Here is a 21164-nt window from a genome sequence, read left to right on the forward strand (position 1 = left end):
TCCACATCTAGAAGTATGGCTCCCTTTTCATAAACTGGGGGAAAAGGGAAGGAAATTAAGTCAATGATTATTTTTCTTAATCTTAGTCATAAATGTAGGAGTGGGTTTAGGGGAACATGAAAAGAATGTTCTGATTCTTCTTAATCCTGCATGTATGTTAGACTCACCTTGGAAGTGTGAGGAACCCTCCCTACTTCTTCTAGAGGTTTGATTTAATTGACCTGGAATAGACCCACAACGTCAGTGGTACTCATAGTTCCTGGAGGATTCTAATCTGTTCCTTAAGATGGGAACCACCTGCTAGAGGCAGACATTGTTTCCTACTGGATGGAGTATTGGGATTAGAACAGCAGAATTCAAGCTGTAGTCTTGATTCCGCCAGTGTGGCGGATCCTAACCTCTGTGGAAGTGTTTCACTTCTTTAATGAAATGTGTTTATTGTTAAAACCAGGCTCTTAAATTCTTTCTGTTCTGAGAACCTGAGAGTCTAATTGTCTCCTTCCCAAAAGAAATTACGTGTTCAGTGTCAGCATTGGTATGTACTTTAAAGTGTAAGAAATATCAATATTAATCTGATATTGTCTCTGACCTCAAGTAGTTTATTAGCTAGTGTAGGAAAGTTTAGTTGATACCAGTAAATCATGGCAAACAACAGTAGCAGGCAGTTGACTTTTAAACAGAAAATCTCAGTCTCAGAAAGAAACTATGATTTGGGTTCAACCTCAGGTAGGGTTGTTTAGGTTAAACAGCAGCATTTGCAAAGATTCCAGAGTACCAGCTTTTTTGGGGAAACAAGTGATTTGGGTGGTCAGGTCAATTGAGGAAAAGCTACAAAGAATTTCCAGGAATTCATTCACTTAGAAGAGGAATAATACAAGTTTGTTGCATTTGCCCTTTACATTTGAGAAATATTTCCCGCTTGCCCTCCAGGCTCCTTCCTGGGTCAGTACTGCAGGAAGGTTTTAATGGGCAAAACCACAAACTCAAGTCTGATGAGCTAGTCATGCAATCTGGCATTTACTCAGTCTGTTCTCTCTGCTCGCTCTGTCAGCATTTGACACATGAGGCTCTTGTTCTCCGAATGAATTTGAGTATTGACATCCATGAGTGTTTCTTAATCATCATACCATACTGCCTCCAGCTTTTCATGTACATTGTGATGAAAAATCCTTTCTACCTTATAAATTTGCTATGATTGATTGAATGAGATGGTGCATGTATGATGCTTCACTGCATGCTTGATACATGTTAAGTGCTCAGTAAATTTCACATTTCTTTCCTGTGGTGCTTTTCATCTGGAAGCCTCTATGCCTTTGGACCCTCGGCAATTCAGGCTTGCATATTCAGCATTTTACCTGTACTGCTTAGTTATACCCTGACTGACAGATTCTTACTGTAATCTCTCAGTCCTCTGATTCAATTTAATTCAATATGTATTTACTCAAAGTTCACCAGTGCTCAACAGACCATGTAGTGGGCCTATGTTAGCGTGAGAGGATACAAAATTTAATGTGCCAAACACTATGCATTCCAGGAACCTACAATTCAATAACGGAAGTACATATATTCATAAATATCTAACACAAGGCCAGTGTGGACATGGCTTTGATTGCCTCCTGGAGGCAGATATGAAGTCTGATGCAGTTTATTTCATAATTAGCCCTAAACATAAATGGGTGTTTTAAGTTATAAGCATTTGGCAATAAGCCTAAGGTACTTTGGTGCAGAAACAACACATAAATTATAAACAAACTACATTTAGGAAATAGAGGAAAACATCTAATTATGCAGTTTGTGAATTTTATCTATCTGTCAACAATCAAGGAAAATAAAATTAATTATCAGTCAGACAATTGTGTATGTGTCCAGTACATCAAAATATGTCTTACGGAATTCAGTAAATGAAAATTTCATTTCCTCCAATAAATTACCAAGCATAATAAGTTGTTTTAAAGTCTCTTGAATCATTGAGGAAGTTCATTCATTAAATACATCTATAAAACCAATAACCCTGAGAAATTATCCTGGCTTTTTGATTTACATTGTTTCTGTCTGCACCTTCATTTTTAAATAATTTACTAAAAATTTTTACTCCTTTTCTTACTTATAGTTAATATAAAAATATCAAAGTCAGTAAAAAGCTTAAGGTTTATTAAGAGGTTTTTACCGAACTTGACTTCTTAATCAGGGTGGTCTCATCCTCTCTGTAGTTTACACAAGTTAGCTGACTCATAGTATCTTATCTGCTACAAAAAAAGAAAAAACAAAAAAACCAGAGTCATTATTTATTTATTAAAGAAAAGTAAATATATCTAAAAATATTATTATTGATTAGGAAGTCACATTAAAGGAAAACCCCCAGAAAGCAAATATTAAGGTTTTTTTTTAAACAACAACAACAAAAGAAACCACAGAAAATATTCAAACAAATGGATACTGAACAACACACTGCTAAAAAACCCAGTGGGTCACTATAGTAATAAGAGAAGAAGCCAAAAAGTTCCTAGAATCCAATGAAAATGAAAATGAAACCTGCCAGAAAAAAAAAGGTTTTTTTCAGTCATTTAATAAACTTTTCAAGTTAAAGTAAGAGAATTTTCTTCTTTATATATAACATTAAGTTACTGTAGTTAAGTTGCTTGCATTTTCCATCACGCTGCACTGCTTTGGTGTTCTCATCTGTAATGCAATAATACATATTGAGGAAAGCTAAATCTGACTTCCAACCTTAATTAAGAAAGTGCTGTTATATGCAACAACACATCGGCCCTACATCTCCCAATGCCCAGTAAACACATAAATTCCTCACTGCCTGAATTAATACTGGCACACAGGCGCATAAGAACCAGAATCTTCACCGCCAGCGTGTAACTTTTGATTGCTCATCCTTGGCAAGGCTTCTAACTAGGTGCTCTGATGGGTGTGCACATAGCCAACATACTGAGGGTTTGCTTTTACATCTGTGGGTTACGTGCAAGCAAAAGAAGTCTCAGGGAGAAGGCAGTGTAATGGGAAGAACAGCAATTTATGAAGTAAGGAAAATGACTGAAAGACCAGAGACATAAATGAACATTGAAAATATCCTGTTACAACCATTGTTCTTGGCACTACACTTGTCTTAAGCAAGAATGATGTTTCCTGCTCTTGCGTAGCAATAAAAACTAACAAAATAAATTCAAATTATACTAATGTGAGGTGAAAAATAAGACCATGTGATATGAACAAGAAATTGACTTGTTAGAAAATGTTTCCTGAGGCACAAATATTGGGGAATAATGCAGGAGCAAAAAAGGTTGGTGTGACTGAAACAAATGAGTATGGAAAAGAGTGGTTGGAGAGGTAAGCAGGGGCCAGATTTTACAGAACTGACCTTAGGCTGTGTAAGGGATTTGGATTACATACCAAATATAATGCTTAGTGCTAGCAATTATTTAAGGAGTACTGTCAAAGTACCTTAGAGTCTCTGACCCTTTTAAATATGCTCATACTGGAATTCTTGCCTTGGAATTATACCTGCACACGCATTGTACTTCAATCAACCCCTATCCACTGTGCTTCCTTGCCCTTTTCCCACTATCCTGTGTTGTTTAACAGTTTTCAGCATGTTTCCTTGTGTTTTGTTTTTCATCCCAGGGATGTAGGAACTGTTCAGCAAATGCAAATGATTAAATGTAATATAGCATATTAACAGAAGCAAAAACAAAAGGCTATATATGCAAAACCTATAGCCAGCATCATACTAAATGGTGAAAACCTGAAACCATTTCCTCTAAAGTCAAGAACAAGACAAGGGTGTTCTCTCTCTTCACTCTTATTCAACATAGTTTTGGAATTCCTAGCCAGAGCAGCAAGACAGGAAGAAGAAATAAAAGGAATTCAAATAGGAAAGGAAGAAGTCAAAGTATCCTTATTTGCAGATGATGTGATCTTATACCTAAAGACCCCCAAAAAAACTTCACCAAAAACCTCCTAGACATCATAAACACTTCCAGCAAAATAGCAGGATACAAAATCAATTTACAAAAATCAATAGCATTTCTATATACCAACAATGAACAGACTGAGAAAGAATATAGGAAAACAATTTCATTTATAATAGCCTCAAAAAATATAATACCTAGGAATAAACTTAAGGAAGTAAAAGACCTCTGTAATGAAAACTATAAATCATTGAAGAAAGAAGTCGAAGAAGACTACATAAGATGTAAAGAATCTCCCATGCTCATGGATTGGCAGAATTAATACTGTGAAAATAACTATATTACCAAAAGCAATCTACACATTCTTATGTGACTCTTGAAAACCATACTCTCACTCACTGCTTTGTACATCTCTTCCTTCAATTGTCAGCACTTTATTTTATCCAGATTACTTACTTCTCTGTATCTAGAAAATCATGGTACTCATTTACTCCTTTACATATTATTTACTCACTCTTCTCATTTTCACTTCAAAGATATCCAATTAAAGTGCACATCTCTTGGCTCAAAATTGGATTTTAGCTGCTCTTCCCTACATTCTGTTCTTTCTTGACACTCTATCCATTAATTTTCTGTTCTGTTCATGAGGTATTTATTCAGTTTCTAATATCATATGTAAGTTGAGGTTTATATTTATTACCTCTTCAGAGACTGGGTCTTAACATAACTTGAACCCTCTACTTCTCTATTATATTATTATTCTCTGAGCGAATAACTGACTAATTATAGATTTAGAAAGTTGTTCTACTTGAAGATAATCAAAAGTGATTGTATTTGAAAAATGCATTATTAATTAAGCAGTTCTTACACTAGCACCATTATTTTAATATTATTTACCCTCTTTGTAAATGTGTGGAAAAGGAAAATTACATATGCATTCACATTAAAATATGTTAGAGTCAAATATGAGTTGAATATATCAATGTGACAATTTAAGACAAAAGTTCTAAAACTGCAGACTTTAACATAAAAGTGTCTATTAAAATTTACAAATACTTTTTAAATACTCAGTGCTCGAATATGACATTTTTTGGTAAATGGTATAGTATATTATGTTCATTTCAGATGTATCCTGCAAGTGTCTTCCCTCTTAAAGAACCTGAATCAGAAAGTAACTTAGCCATATTGATCAAATATAAAATGTTGATTTTATAAGTCAAAGAATATCAAAGGCCAGTAATGTATTTATTTATAAATTTAGCAAAGATTTACTGAGCATCCACCTATTACATGTCTTAAACACTGTCTTAGAGGAGGAGGATTTTAACACAAAGATAATTTCTTCTCACATGTGCCCACATTCTGATGTTGAAAGGTCATGGAATTAGTCTCCTGCAAAACAGTCAGATACCTGTACAATGGAAGCATATACAATGTGCAGTTGGAATAGAGAGGACAGACAAATTGGTGTGTGCTGATAATCGCTTATTTACCTTAGTGAGTAGAATGTAAAGCAGACAAGGTAAAAGTTTAGTGTTGCAAAAAAGGAAAGTCTTCCAAGAATTTCTCTACTATGCTTAACACATGCACAATATGTATAAAAAAAGATTTACACACAACTTCATATGTATACAGTTTATAATTAATAAAATGGATTTATAGCTCTATACTAGGAAACTGTGTCTAAGATTCCTGGTTTTTCAATAGAAACATTTACTGTAGGTTTATGAAATGCGATAGCTGATTTTACAGAAGAGCTTCTTCTTGCCATGAAAATCAGATTATCCAACCACCAGCTTATAGACGATTTGCTTGGATATAAAGTAGTCATTGAGAAATTCAAGTTCAGTTCAACAAGATTAATATACAAGATGGCTCTATGTGTGTGGAACTAGGTATGAGCCAAATCAAGAGACCATATTCTAATCTGTAAAGATACATCGCACCTGTAAAACTTACGTGCCCTAGTTTCTGCTGATTACTCGTATAGAGCTACTGCAAACAATGCACTGAAAGTTCTGAATCTCGAGTGTCTCCTCTTGCTGCATACATATAACATTTCACTCTTGAATGTGTCCTTGTGATTCAAAAGACTCTATCATGTCTGAATCATGATAAGTCAATATAAGCACTATGATTTTACTAACCAGATAGAAAATGTTGTTCTACTTTATGTTGATTCCATATTTATAGAATCATCCAAAGAAATATAGACAAAGGTTTTTGGCAAACTATTTAGCCAGTTAATAGAAGGTGTCATATAAACTACTAATTAGTAACTCTATGGCTTGCTTATATATCATCTCTATTGACCACGGGCAGCTGTTAGATCCTTCATTTCCTAATTTGTGAAATGAGGATACTAATATCCACATCATTGGGTTTTTGTAAGACCCAAGTAGAATAATATATGTAAAACACCAATTTTTTCACCAAATGGACAATAATTATTACTTTTTTTTAAATTATCATATTGTTGCACTAGGCGCACATTGTGACATTTATAAAAGTTCTTACAATATGTCATATTTGAATTTGTCCCCTCCATCATTCCTTTTTATCCCCTCTCCCTCCATTCCAGGTCTTATTTTTCCATTAATATACACGAGAACATAATATTTCCACCATACTTGCCCTTTTATATTGATTGCCAATATGTTTAAGAATTCCCTGTAAATACAAATTTATGCTTTTCTTACTTGGTAAAAAATTTATAATGTATAACAAAATATTTACATTACTTTTCTGCACTTTCAGCTACATATATGCCCAAAATACATGACACTGGGACATTCACAATTGTCAGATTAAAGAATGGATTGTAAATTTGATGCTAAACCTGCAAAAGATACAGTGACAAGCTTTGCTGAGGTGACAGAGTATGTGATACTTTGAGCAATGATGAATGAGTTTTGTTAAAATGCTGAAATTATGCATACAACCCATGAGTCTATTCTTTAATTCCAATTTGAAGAATAAAATGTCTTTCTTAGTTTCTATAAATTAAGGTGGCCACATTAAACATTTTAATTAAACAAAAGTTGTGAACATATTTTAATTTCTAATAGTTTGAATAAAGATATAGTACTTTTGTTTCTTGCCAAAAAACTATGGCTAAGAAAACAGAAAGCCATTAGTTAAATTCATATCTGCCAATTAAATTTAATGGTTTTTATTATGACAGTTATTTATAATCCAAATACTACTATCTGTGAAGGTTGTGGTTAACTCCATTCCCCCTGGATAACAAGCATACTGTTCCAAGCACAGTGGGTTATTAATGTACCTTAGAGTAAGAACTCAGATTATGGAGAGTGATTATAGGCTTAAAAGCTAACTCTCTTATTATATGATTTTGAGCAAGTACTCCAGTTATCCAGTGCTGCATAAGAAACCAACCCCAAACTTAATGGCTAGAAATAATGACAATCATTTATTTTTTCTCATAAATGTCTAATTTGGGCAAGGAGCAAGAAGGATGGCTCATCTCTGCTTCATACAACATCAGCTTGGTTAACACCAGCTAAGAGACTAGTTCATCTCAACATCATCCTCCCTTTGGATGTTTGGCCTTCCTCCTAGCATAGTAGCTAGTCCTCTCATCTTTTATGACCTGGCCTCAGAACCACATAGGATCACTTCTACTGTCTTTCTAAGCACACCAGATTCAAGAAGAGGGGCCATAGGACAAACCTCTTTGTGAAAAGAGTGTATATGAGTCATTATCAGAAGAACATATGGTTTAGAAGTTATTATTGGGGTTATTTTTTGAAAACACATTCTGTCATAGATCCTGTTTTATATTTCCCTTCTAAGAGCACTGATCCCATTGACGAGGATACCTCTTCTGATCTAATCACTTCCCAAAGGCCCCACTGCCAAATACCATCACTTGAGGATATATGCTTCAACATGTTTTTAGAGGAGACACTGACATATGGAATAGCACATATCTTACAAATGAGGAAACTGATGACCAGAAAAGTAAGATGCTTGAAGTAACAGCAACATAAAGTACAGAAACAGAACTGAAACCCATGTATAACCTAGTTTCAATGTCTACATTCATTTCTATTGTTAATTTTTATTAGAATAACAAAAATATTGTATACAAAGTACGTGTTAAGGGCAACTTATAGGGGTTTGTCAATATGTATAACATCCATGTTTTTGTGGGCATTGGGGGGGAGGGGCAGTGGTTTAGTGAATCACCATAGTAAGAAGCAAATACAGCACAGTATAGTGCTTCTAGGTTGGTGTCCCATTCTTTGCCTAACCAACCTTTACACCCTTACCACTGGCTTGAGGTTTTCTGGCTCCATTCTTCTGATTCAGTTTTTTGGTCCAGTTCTTTTTCTTAGGTAATGCTGAAGAGAATCAGATGCACTTCTGTGTAGTTTAGGATTTAAGACACAGAGTTGATTATACAACATTTATGGGAGGGATTGATTTCCTAAATTCCTCTATCTCCATGTTCTACCAAGTACTTTCTGAATTTTATTTCTCAAATCTCTTGATGAGAAGTTTGTCATACTCTGCTGGGCAGTTCTCTAACTAGTGGCATATCCAGCACCAAGTGAGAGGAATAAAGAGAGAACAAGAAATGCAATGGAGTTTGGTTCAATCCTCTCATTACCAGATTTAGTGAACAGAAAGGAAGACTTCCTTCCTTAAGAATTTTGGTGTGCTTGCTTCGGCAGCACATACACTAAAAATTGGAAGATACAGAGAAGATTAGCAAGGCCCCTGCGCAAGGATGACACGCAAATTCATGAAGCATTCCATATTAAAAAAGAAAGAAAGAAAGAAAGAATTTTGGCTTCTGTTACCTACAAATAATTACCCTACTTCACCTCCCTATGATTGGCAGTGGACAAGGAAGGAGCTAAGACAAAAACAAAAAAAAAAAAAAAAGAAGGAGGGGGAAATACGGTTTTCACATTCTCAGCATTAGGAGTTCTGATTCCCATTCCTAAACAAAGTGAGAACATTTGTTCTATTTGTCTGTGCTCTGGTGTCCACTCCAGGTTTCCAGTTTATTTAAGTGGAGGTCATAAATGGCTGGGCCTGGAAAGGAAAAAGAAGGGAGAGAAGAATAGGAATCTCATTACCAGCCAGTTGTATGTCAAATTCTGTATGCCTACAGAATTTGTATTCTGTATGCTAATTCTGTATGCAAATTCTGTATGCTACAGAATTGTATGCCTACTTCTATTTACTTTTCAGAGTCCTAAAATAGATGCTTAGTGTATCAAGCCTAGCCTTTATAGTTAAATTAGAGAAGGATGCAATATGTTGCTTACATCCTTTTAAAACCAGAGCCCCTTTCTCTGATTCTTTAGGATGAAAATTATCACTTGCAGTATATTTCCATAGGTGTGGTGGTTTGTCTATTTGTTTGACCAAGAGGAAGTTCACCTTTAACATTTTGGAGCAGCAAAAGGAAATTGGAATTAAAAACAGGCCTTTTTTATATTATTTCTCATTGTCTTTATAGTATACCCCCAAGAAGGTTAAGCTGAATATCTTGAGGTACAATGCACAAATTTATTGTAGATTTATGTTTTGTGACTTTGAGATTTTCCTTAGGTTGTTATTTATAGGTGTTCTGAAAAACAAAATATGTATACTCATTTACCCTTAAATTTTAGAGTTTTTATTTTGTGATTCCTTAATGTTTTCTGCCTTCTCTAGTTACATGACAGTGAAATTTGATTTTCACATTGTGCAATAACATCTAGGAAAACAACAAGATACTGCTTTTGATAATTTCTTAGACTATTTTATAAATTCTAATATTTTAAGAAATGATGCAGATCACATATTGTAATAAGTCATTAGGTTTATCTGAACTTACAGACTATGGAACAGCAATGAGAGAAAGGCATTCAATTATATTAATATCAGTTCCTGTCATACACATGCAATTTAATATTTCATCAAATAGCAAGAACTACACAGCTTGATATGCCAACTATAATTTCTCATGGTCTTTTGTCTTTCAGTTCTTTCATAATAAGGATAAGCTCAAAACCCATTTTCTGGCAATACATAGCTTAGCCATTCAATTTTAAAAATAAAATATGTGTAGAACAGGTTATACATGTCTTGATTTTTATTGTAACAGAAACATAATTTTTGTTCTCATGTTTTGACATGTAGCTCAAAGTAATCTTCAACTATATTTCAATCAATATTTCAATTTTCTGACTTCATTTTTCTGGTAACAATGAAATTTCAAGTATTTATAAGGAAACAACATTATAATATTTGCACTTCAGTGTTACTAGTGGTATTTCCATCACTGCACTCACTTGAATATGTATAAAAATTTATTTTGGTCTTCATCATATGTATCACATATTTGCTATTTTAAACAATCTCTTACTGTTCCTCAAATTATAAACATGTTCTTGAAATAGAAAACTGTGTTATTTAACTTACATTATTTATAATATAATTTGTGAAAATAGTTATGCTTTATTTTACAGATCTACCACCTCTAAAGAACATTGTATTTATTCTTCTACAATTTATCCATCTTACTAATTATATCAATAGGTACAATGCAACACAAAATCAGGAAATCATTCTTAAATATTTCAAATAGTGATTTATTAATAATTTGATATTCTCCACTGAGTATACCCCAATTAGATGATGACAAATTCAGTGTAAGCTTTCTTTAAATATAATTGGTTGAACAGATCAGTTAATCTGTTCCTTAGTATAGTTTACCAATAAGACTAAGGGCATATAGAAGGTTTACTTTAATAAGCATAAGGCCAGGAATAAAGAGAAAATAAAGTGCATAAGATGAGAAAGATCATAATCTCAACATAATTTCAGAAAGTGAAACTCAAGTGGATGAATAGTAACTCATTTAGCAATGGATCTTAGTATCAAGGACTGCAGGAAGAAAAGCTGCTTTGACTTGAGTTTTCCTTTGGGTATATACTGCAGAGTGGAATTGTTCTGTAAAATGGATTGCTCTTCTGTGTTCCTCTATTCTACCCTTCTAAATAGTTCTCAGAAATAGTAACAACAACTCAAACTTTCCTAGCAATATATGAGAGTTCACATTGCTCTACATTCTCCCCAACAATTGTTATTGTATTTCTCTTTCACCTTGGATATTCTGGTTGATGGTAGTAGTATTTCATTGTACTCTGAAATAATTTCTTCAAGTATGTCTTTAAGAAACTAAGTATAGTGTGTAGAAGAAGGATATTGCAGAAGGAAAGACAATTAGAAAAATAAGAATTTAGGAGACTCAGCAGTCTGGTTTTCACTAGTCACCAAAACAGAGTAATGTATAATGCCTGATATAAACCAAGAACTCACATGAAACATATATGAAAAAGTCATTGTTAAGACATGAGACATCACATAACTGACATATGGTAAATAAAAAAGGAAAGCCCCACCCCCTCCATTGTTCTAATTTACCATTTCCAGGGAAGAAAACCTTATCAAAATCTGGTAGATGTCCCTCCATGGATCATGATTGAGATGATGGTTGTAAGAGTCCAGAGAAACTAAAGCAGCTAGATTTTACAAGACTGAGTATAAGAGAAGGCAGTCCTACTCTGAAAAAGAACTTCAGAGACCTGCAGAAGTTCTCTAAGCACTCCCGAGTTTTACTGCTAAACACACAAAAGAGATCAAATGTATCATAAAAGGTATGCAATTATTCTAAAAGAAGACCAAGAAAGAGTCAAATGGAATAAAAAGCATATGAGATGAATGGAAATCAAACAGCAAGATGGATTTTAAATCTATCTATAACAGTAATCACAGTAAATCTAAACTACGGGAAACATTGAATTAAAAGCAAACAACAATGAGAAAAAAAGACTCAGGTGTGTGCTCCCGTAATACGTAAAAGAGCACCTTTTAGAACTAATGCAGAAACTGTAAAGTGACAGAGGCCAATAGGAAAGACCAGGAACTAGAGAAAAGGTTAGTTCAAGAAGAATTAATTTAGAATGTAACACATATGTACAGGAAAGCAATGCGAGTCAGCTCCCTGTAAAGCTATCCTTATCTCAACTAGCAAAGACCCTTGGTCCTTCCTATTACTGCTTATACGCTCTCTTAAACAAAATTAGATATAAGGGCAAAATAGTTTCTGCCTGGTAGCAAGGGGGTTGGAGGAAGAGAAAGGGGGGGGGAAGGGGGAGAAATGACCCAAATATTGTATGCATATATGAATAAAAGAAACTTTAAGAAATGGATTAAAAGGGAAGATCCAACAATTTCTTGCTTACAGGAGACCCATCTCACCGACAGAAATAAGCATAGGCTTAGGATGAAAGGCTGGAAAAAGATTTACCAAGCCAATGGCCCCCGAAAACAGGCAGGAGTAGCAATACTTACCTCTGACAAAGTAGACTTCAAACCTACATTGATCAAATGAGATAAAGAAGGACATTCCATACTAATAAAAGGGGAAATAGACCAAAAGGAAATAATAATCATCAATCTGTATGCACCCAATGTCAACGCACCCAATTTCATCAAACATACCCTGAAAGACCTAAAAGCATATATAAACACCAACACAGTGGTTGTGGGAGACTTTAACACCCCATTATCATCAATAGATAGGTCATCCAAACAAAAAATCAATAAAGAAATCCAAGATCTAAAATATACAATAGATCAAATGGACCTACTTGATCTCTACAGAACATTTCATCCAACCTCTACACAATATACATTCTTCTCAGCAGCCCATGGAACCTTCTCCAAAATAGATCATATCCTAGGGCACAAAGTAAGCCTCAGCAAATATAAGAAAATAGAAATTATACCATGCATACTATCTGATCACAACACAGTCAAACTAGAACTCAACAACAAAAGTAAAGACAAAAAACATGCAAACAGCTGGAAACTAAATAACTCATTACTTAGTGAAGAATGGATCATCAATGAAATAAAAGAGGAAATTAAAAAGTTCCTGGAAGTCAATGAAAATGAAAACACAACCTACCGGAACCTATGGGACACAGCTAAGGCAGTCCTGAGGGAAAGTTTATAGCCATGAGTGCATGTATTAAAAAGACTGAGAGATCCCAAATCAATGACCTAATGATACATCTCAAACTCCTAGAAAAACAAGAACAAGCAAATCCCAAAACAAACAGAAGGAGAGAAATAATAAAAATAAGAGCTAATATCAATGAAATAGAAACCAAAAAAACCATACAAAGAATTAATGAAACAAAAAGTTGGTTCATTGAAAAAATAAACAAGATTGACAGACTCCTGGCAAACCTGACTAAAATGAGGAGAGAAAAAACCCAAATTAGTAGAATCAGGAATGCAAAAGGGGAGATAACAACAAACACCATGGAAGTCCAGGAAATCTCAGAGACTACTTCGAGAACCTATATTCAAATAAATTTGAAAATCTTAAAGAAATGGACAGATTTCTAGATACATCTGATCATCCAAAACTGAACCAAGAGGAAATTAATCACCTGAATAGATCTATAACACAAAATGAAATTGAAGCAGCAATCAAGAGTCTCCTAAAAAAGAAAAGTCCAGGACCTGATGGATTCTCAGCTGAATTCTATGAGACCTTTAAAGAAGAACTGATACCAACCCTCCTTAAACTGTTTCACGAAATAGAAAGGGAAGGAAAACTGCCTAACACATTTTATTAAGCCAGTATTTCACTTATCCCAAACCCAGGCAAAGACACCTCCAAAAAGGAGAACTATAGGCCAATCTCCTTAATGAACATTGATGCAAAAATCCTCAACAAAATAATGGCAAATCGAATTCAACAGCACATCAAAAAGATTATTCACCACGACCAAGTAGGCATCATCCCAGGGATGCAGGGGTGGTTCAACATACAAAAATCAATAAACCTAATAAACCACATTAACAGAAGCAAAGACAAAAACCACTTGATCATATCAATAGATGCAGAAAAAGCCTTTGATAAGATCCGACACCATTTCATGATAAAAGCTCTAAGAAAACTAGGAATAGAAGGAAAGTACCTCAACATTATAAAAGCTATATATGACAAACCTACAGCCAGCATTATACTTAATGGAGAAAAACTGAAACCATTCCCTCTAAAATCAGGAACCAGACAAGGATGCCCATTATCTCCACTCCTATTCAACACAGTACTGGAATTCCTAGCCAGAGCAATTAGGCAAGAAGAAGGAATAAAAGGAATACAAATAGGTAAAGAAACTGTCAAAATATCCCTATTTGCAGACGACATGATCCTATACCTTAAAGACCCAAAAAACTCTACTCAGAAGCTTCTAGACATCATCAATAGCTATAGCAAGGTAGCAGGATATAAAATCAACATAGAAAAATCGTTAGCATTTCTATACACTACCAATGAGCAAACGGAAAAAGAATGTATGAAAACAATTCCATTTACAATAGCCTCAAAAAAAATCAAATACCTAGGTGTGAACCTAACAAAAGATGTAGATGACCTCTATAAAGAAAACTATAAACTTATGAAGAAAGAGATTGAAGAAGACTATAGAAAGTGGAGAGATCTCCCATGCTCATGGATTGGCAGAATCAACATAGTAAAAATGTCTATACTCCCAAAAGTAATCTACATGTTTAATGCAATTCCCATCAAAATTCCAATGACATTCATTAAAGAAATTGAAAAATCTACCATGAAGTTTATATGGAAACACGAGAGGCCATGAATAGCCAAGGCAATACTCAGTCAAAAGAACAATGCTTGAGGTATCACAATACCTGACTTCAAACTATATTACAAAGCAATAACAATAAAAACAGCATGGTACTGGCACAAAAACAGACATGAAGACCAGTGGAACAGAATAGAGGACCCAGATATGAAGCCACACAACTATAATCAACTTGTCTTTGACAAAAGAGCTAAAAATATACGATGGAGAAATAGCAGCCTCTTCAACAAAAACTGCTGGGAAAACTGGTTAGCAGTCTGCAAAAAACTGAAACTAGATCCATGTATATCACCCTATACCAAGATTAACTCAAAATGGATCAAGGATCTTAATATCAGACCCCAAACTCTTAAGTTGATACAGGAAAGAGTAGGAAATACTCTGGAGTTAGTAGGTATAGGTAAGAACTTTCTCAACGAAACCCCAGCAGCACAGCAACTAAGAGATAGCATAGATAAATGGGACCTCATAAAACTGAAAAGTTTCTGTTCGTCAAAAGAAATGGTCTCCAAACTGAAGAGAACACCCACAGAGTGGGAGAAAATATGTGCCAGCTACACATCAAAGGACTGATAACCAGAATATATAGGGAACTTAAAAAACTAAATTCTCCCAAAACTAATGAACTAATAAAGCAATGGGCAAGTGAACTAAACAGAACTTTCTCAAAAGAAGAAATTCAAATGACCAAAAAACACTTGAAAAAATGCTCACCATCTCTAGCAATAAAGGAAATGCAAATTAAAACCACACTAAGATTCCACCTCACCCCTGTTAGAATAGCCATCATTACCAACACCACAAACAACAGGTGTTGGCAAAGATACGGGGAAAAAGGAACCCTCTTACACTGTTGGTGGGAATGTAAACTAGTACAACCACTCTGGAAAAAAATTTGGAGGCTACTTAAAAAGCTAGACATTGATCTACCATTTGATCCAGCAATACCACTCTTGGAGATATACCCAAAAGACTGTGACACAGGTTACTGCAGAGGCACCTGCACACCCATGTTTATTGCAGCACTATTCACAATAGCCAAGTTATGGAAACAGCCAAGATGCCCCACCACTGACGAATGGATTAAGAAAATGTGGTATCTATACACAATGGAATTTTATGCAGCCATGAAGAAGAATGAAATGTTATCATTCTCTGGTAAATGGATGGAATTGGAGAACATCATTCTGAGTGAGGTTATCCTGGCCCAAAAGACCAAAAATCATATGTTCTCCCTCATATATGGACATTAGGTCAAGGGCATACACAACAATGGGATTGGACTATGAGCACATGATAAAAGCGAGAGCACACAAGGGAGGGGTGAGGATAGGTAAGACACCTAAAAAAATTAGCTGGCATTTGTTGCCCTTAACGCAGAGAAACTAAAGCAGATACCTTAAAAGCAACTGAGGCCAATAGGAAAAGGGGACTAGGAACTAGAGAAAAGGTTAGATTAAAAAGAATTAACCTAGAAGGTAACACACACCACACACACAGGAAATTAATGTGTGTTAACTCCCTGTATAGCTCTCCTTATCTCAACCAGCAAAAACCCTTGTTCCTTCCTTTTATTGCTTATACTCTCTCTACAACAAAATTAGAAATAAGGGCAAAATAGTTTCTGCCAGGTGTTGAGGGGGTGGGGGGGAGAGGGAGGGGGCAGAGTGGGTGGTAAGGGAGGGGGTGGGGGAGGGGGGAGAAATGACCCAATCCTTGTATGCACATAGGAATAATAAAATAATAATTAAAAAAAATTTTTAAAAAGAGCTTAAATCTAAAAACAAACATGAAAATAAAGGGGCTCAAGGAATCTTGGAATTGATGGATTATATTCAATGTCTTCCTTGCAGTTAAAGTTTCAAAGTTGTATTTACCAAATTGTACTCTTTATGTACTTTATGTACAGTTTTTGTATAGAATTCATATCTCATTTAAAAAATGTGTCTGTGGCAAGTTATCTGAAATTTTTATAACAGTGGAAGATGATATTTTCAAAAATAGGTGTAAATCTAACAGTGAATTAATTTAAATACTAAACTGAGTTTGGACTTTATTCTAGAGACCACGTGTTGGGAAACATTTTATGTGAAGGACCATCTATCATGTACTTCAGGCTTTATACACCAAGAATCAAAAATCAAACATATTTGTGCTCATACAATCATTTAAAAATGCAAAAACTGTTCTTAGTTTGCATGTTGTACAAAACTTGTCAGTGAGTCAGATTTGGCCAAGCAGTCACCATTTGCCACCTCCTGCTATAGAAAGAGTGTGTGGTCATCCCTGGTATTCAGAAATGTAGCCTGTGGTAACTGGGCAGTGGAATTGAGCAGGGAGAAAACAGAGGCAGACAGACGGAAGCCGAATACAGTAGTGCAAGACATGCAGATTTCCATCTGTAGGATTATGGATGGAAGTTAACATAAGTAAAATCATTGTAGGCAATGAGGGTTTAAACCAAAGGTCTATCTGAAAAGCATTTGCTAAAAGAAGAAAAAGCACATACACACAGAACAACAACATCCTGCAATTTTTAACTTTGTACTGAAAGGTTAAAGTACTCAGAATAGTGTTGACATGTGTTGTAAAATATTATTATTTTGGTTGCAAGCAAGCAACCAAGAAGTTTTTGCTTCTTTTGTTCTTTAGAAGCAAGAAGTTGCACAACTTACAAACAGAGTAATAAGGGAGAAGGTAAGAATGGAAAAGGGATATATAAGAAAACAAAGTTCTCAATGTATCAGTGTTTATTTGTAACAGAAACTTAAAACCATCTACTGAAGAGATATACATAATGCTCATTCTGTTTACAGAATTATCATTTCATATTAAGTACTAGTCAATGAATCTTTTATTCATTAAAACTTTCAATTCTTCAAGCATTTATAAAAACTAAATAGGTACTTGAAATAGGCCAGGTATAGTAGATAAGAGAATGGCAGTGCCCATCTCTGTCTTATGGCAGTCCTGGGAACTTGAGGTGACAGATGGGATAAAATAGTTATGATTTATTATGATCTAAGCTAAACATTTATAGGCTGCATACTATTCATTTGTGCTATATAAAGAAAATATAGTTGCCAAGAATAATAGTTTTCTAACTTCTTTAACACCAAGATCATTTGTGTTTGTGGGTGTGTATAATGTATATATAAATAATATATAATCTGGCAGTAGGCAGAAAAATTATATGTATGAATATTGCAGTAGGCAGAAAATTCAAATTCACATGGATAATGATTTCATACAGAAAAGTTTTTTTTAAGGAGCCAGTTCACCTAACAATATTAGATCAATTATTTTTCTGGCACAGTTAAATCACTTTCCAGACACTAACTGCTTTTATCCCTTACTTGAATACAATAATTCAGCATGCACTGAATTAACTTGCATGATTCTCTGCAGAAATTTAATTTTCAGAGTATTCAAACACTGCACAGTTCAAATAAACAAGTATAGATTAATCACATACTGTATGAAACACACTAAACACTGTTCCAATCTGCTCTTGTGGGACTTACAGCCATTAAATGTTTGCCAAAGGATAAATAATGCAGAAAAAGTACAGTTTTGTTGAGAAACTAAATTAGTCTAGGATGCCAGGTATCACTTTCTAAAATAATCCTGAAAGATGATTGGGAGTTAGCAAGATAGGCAAGGCATGGAATAGTGATGGAGAAAACAGATTTGTCAACAGAAAAGACTTAAAGCAGAAGAAAGAGCATGGTAACTTTGTAGAAATTAAAGGAGTATCTCAACAACTCATTCACTTGCCAAATACTCTTTGAGGGTTTGAAAATGGCTAGCATGTTTATAGACTCTGGAGATGTACTTTAGCAAATGAAACAGACAAAAATCTCTGCTTGATAAAGCACACATTCTAGTGGGAAATCTTTGTTGTTGTTGTTTTTTTAACTAAGTAAGCCATGTGTCAGATTTTAAGATAATTGGAAGCAAAGGAAATTAAGGGTGGGTAATGAGTAATGTAGTGCAGTGTGGCAGGAAGTGGAAGATTATCTGAACCCCCCCACAGATAAGAAGTGTCATACATTATTATTGTTATTATTATTAAAATTCTTGTAGTTACAAAAGGAAATGATGTTTTGCAGGGTACAAATTAAATTAAAACAGATTACTTTACATAGTAAAAAATGTTTGTAGCCCAAATTGAAAGACTGTTAAATGGAATATTTCTTATCTGTTCCTGACTATTTGGTGTTCTGATAGTCTCTTGGATGACCCTGTCTTCTCAAGTTTAGGGAAGTTTTCTGCAATTATTTTTATTGATTAAGTTATCTATGCCTATAGTTCATTTTTTTTACCTTTATTGTTGTGCTGGGTGGAGATACATTGTGGCATTTATAACACTTTTTACAATGTATTAAAAAATGTATCATACTTGAATTCTCTTCTTTGCATCTCTTTTCCTTCTATATCCATGATTTGTCTGGTTGGTCCTTCAATGATGTCCCAGAGGTCTTGCATGTTCTTTTTCTTTCCTTTTTTTTTTTTTTGTATTCTTTTCTTTATATTTAACTAATTTGTTTAATTTCTCTACTTTATAGTCAGTCCCTAATACTCTGTTTCCAACATGATCCACTCTGTTATCTAGACTTCTTTTTTTATGTGCATACATTGTTTGGGTCATTTCTCCACCCTGCTTATCCAGACTTTTGATCGAGCTTTTTACTTGGGTGATTGAGCTTTTCATTTCCAAGATTTCAATTTGATTTTTTTAAGATTTCCATACTTTACTGAATTCCTCTTTCATATCCTGCATTCTTTTTATTTCATTCTGCTATTTGTTTAAATTCTTTGAATTCTTAAACAGTTAATAAATGGAAGAAATCAAAATATTTAGTTCTTGTCTATGTGTCTTTAAAATAATATTTTAATGACATTTGAAATAACACTGGAATACTCTGTAATCTTCTCTTTTACATGTTCTCTATAAATTGACTGGTTTATGAGATTTATCACTATTGTACTAGACTAAAATATTCTTTAAGTATCTACATACATTCAAAGTTTAAAATTTATTTGGGAAATTATTAAAATCTTACTCTACACTCACTTATTTTAAATTGCATAATTAAGTAGAAAATAATTTTTGCCCACATGTTTTAACATTTTTGTTAGCATATAATATCTAGATGGGGTTTCATTGTGACATTTCCATATATATTTAAAATGTACCTTGGTTAAGTTCATCTCCACCATCATTCTCCCTCATGCCCTCCCCCCTTACTTAAAGTGATTGTGACAGATTTCATTTTTCTACCTTAAAACACATAGTAAATTGACTTTGTTAACTCCCCTGACCCTCTATATTCACCCTTTCACTCTTGGAACCACCCTCCCCCTAACAGGACCTGTTTTACATATCTGTCTTTCATTGTTTAAGTGCATGTTCATTGTTCAAAGGGGTTTTGCCATGGTATTTCACCTATGAATATATTATTCTTTAATCACTCTAACCTTCTCTATTAATCTTCTTAACCATTTCCCCCATCCCATATTGTTCAATAGCTTTCAGTGGATTTTAGTGTGTCTTTTTCCTACCCATCTGTGATGCAATTTAATATCATTCACTCTCTTATCATATATTTTCCTTTTCCTCCGTGGCAAGTCTGCCTAAACAGTCCTACTATTGGAAACGTTTTTTTTATACACACAGATAGATAGATAAATAGATAAATAGATAGAAATGATGATGCTTGTATTTGTATATAACTTTATCTTTTGGATCTGTCTTCCACATATGAAAGAAAACATGTGATTTTGTCTTTATGAATCTGGATTACTCATTTAATATGATGATCTTGACTTCCATTCATTTACCCGTGCATGACATAATTTAATTCTTCTGTGGCTGAATAATATTTCATTTCTTAATCCATTCATAAATTATAGGGAATCTGGGATGTTTACATAGCTTGGATGCTATAAATAATGCTGCAATAAACCCGGGTGTAAAAGTGACTTTATTGTGTCCTGACTTACGTTCCTTCCAATGTATGCGGAGGAGTGGTACTCCTGGGTCAAGTGTTAGTTCTCTTTTTAGTTTTTAATTTTTTAAGGAACCACCATGCTGATTTCCACAGTGATTCTCCAAAACCAACAGTGTATAAAAGTAGCATTTTCCTAGCATGTTACCAACATTTGTTATTGTTTGTGTTCTTAATGGTAGCCATTCTGACTGGAGTGAGGTAAAATCACCTGACAAGGGATTAGTAACCAGAATTTATAAGGAACTCAACACACTAAATTCCCAAAGAATTGATGACCCAATGAAGATATGGACAAATGAAAACAGTGATTTTAATGACAATATACATATATATATATATATACATATATATATGTTTGGTTTTTTGAATATCTTCTGGATTCCTTGTCTTATAACTACTATTTTGTAGTTCAAATTTAGAGATTACATGCTTTTTAAAGAATACTTTATTCATAAGAATGTCAGTGGGATTAATTATGAATTGTTTAAACACTCAATTATACAGGTAAAGAGAAA

General features: G+C 34.2%; 1 protein-coding gene and 1 non-coding gene across 7 annotated transcripts in view; both read left to right on the forward strand.

Moving 5' to 3' along the window:
* The window catches only part of Epha6 (EPH receptor A6), a 933912-nt gene that overhangs the window by 343484 nt on the left and 569264 nt on the right, over positions 1–21164 (forward strand). The window lies entirely within an intron of this gene.
* Positions 8605–8711, forward strand: LOC141423573 (U6 spliceosomal RNA). The gene has a single exon (XR_012448418.1). It is a non-coding gene; the product is annotated as a U6 spliceosomal RNA (small nuclear RNA).

Source organism: Castor canadensis, chromosome 5 (genome assembly GCF_047511655.1).
Source record: "Castor canadensis chromosome 5, mCasCan1.hap1v2, whole genome shotgun sequence".
Classification (NCBI taxonomy): domain Eukaryota; kingdom Metazoa; phylum Chordata; class Mammalia; order Rodentia; family Castoridae; genus Castor; species Castor canadensis.